Here is a 1,569-nt window from a genome sequence, read left to right as displayed (position 1 = left end):
TTTTTAGAACTAAGATTTTAAAATGTAATACAAGATTCCTTATAGGATAATCTACCTTTATCAAAAAAAAATGTCTATAAGAAACTCAAATTAAATTTTTATGAGCGTTTGAAATTCATACTTTTACAACATTTGGTATTTACTCGATTTCTTACGTAACGATTTTCTTATTTTGTTGTAATTAAAAAACAAATGACTGTAGAAACTTGAAAATTTCACTGAATGCTTATTTTAGCATTTTCTATATACGATAAAATTTTTAAAATAGTTTGACTCTTTTTGAGCTGTTTACGGAAATTGTAAGTTTTCAATTTTAGATTCTGAATGAAACGATGAATGTATTGATTTTACAATGATGTGTGTTTTTTTTATTTTTTTATTTTTTTTATTTTTTTTTGTGTCTGTGTACACGATAAGTTGTCGAAATAATGCTTCGATTTGCAACTTCAGTATCTTGTTCGATTGGAAAGTGAATATCGTTGGTGAATTGGGGAGGTCAAAATTTAAAATTCCCAGTAATTTTTAAAAGCGCCAAGAAAAACCAAAGAAAAATTAAGGAAAAACGGGAATTTTTACGCAAAATCGATTTTTCACAAAATTTAATTTGGTTTTTGGTGTAACTTTAAAAAAAATGACCGTAGATACATGAAATTTTGACTGAATGTTCATATTAGCATTTTTGTATACATCATAACATTTTCAAAATATTTTAACTTATTTTGAGCTCTTTACGGACATTGTCAGTTTTCATTTTTTTTTCTAAAAATATCAATACAATTTTATTTGTTGATTAAAAAAGCTTGAAACCTTGTAATAAAACCTTGTATATTGTTTCAAAAGCAGATGAAAAATATTAAAAATCCTTAGTCACATATATCATCGTTTGAAATTCAAATTTTTACAACATTGGATATTCACTCGATTTCTCATGTAGCGATTTCCTTATTTTGTTGTAATTCAAAAACGAATAACTGTAGATTCATGGAAATTTTACTGAATGTATATATTAGCATTTCCTATACACCATACAATTTTGAAAATATTTTGACTCTTTTTGAGCTGTTTACGGACATTTTCAGTTTTCAATTTTTTTAGTTTTTTTCTCTATAAATCTCAATAAAGTTTTATATGTTGGGCCAAAAAGTGTAAAAATTTAATATAAAGTTCCTGTTATATATTTTTTACAATGTCAGTTGAAAAATATTAAAAATACATATGCACAATTTTTTTTTATAAGTTTAAAGATCGAACTTTGACAAAATTTATCAAATTTTAATTTGAATAATTATGTTGTAGTTAAAAATGTATAAGATGTTCAACTTTTGTATCTAAGAATTGAAAATTTAAAACATTATTGCACGTAAGTAATTAATTCTGTTACCAAAAAATCTAAAAAATAAATTTACACAGTTTATTTTTATAGTAATTTTAAGTACAAATTTGGACGAATTACATATTAAAAACCTAGAATAACCTATTAGTTATTTTGTTGTGATTGTATAATATTATTCGTGGGTACTCGAAACTTCTAAAGTATACTATTATATATCTATGATAGTATTACGGTTT

Source organism: Acyrthosiphon pisum, chromosome X (genome assembly GCF_005508785.2).
Source record: "Acyrthosiphon pisum isolate AL4f chromosome X, pea_aphid_22Mar2018_4r6ur, whole genome shotgun sequence".
NCBI lineage: Eukaryota > Metazoa > Arthropoda > Insecta > Hemiptera > Aphididae > Acyrthosiphon > Acyrthosiphon pisum.
This window is presented reverse-complemented; position numbering follows the sequence as displayed.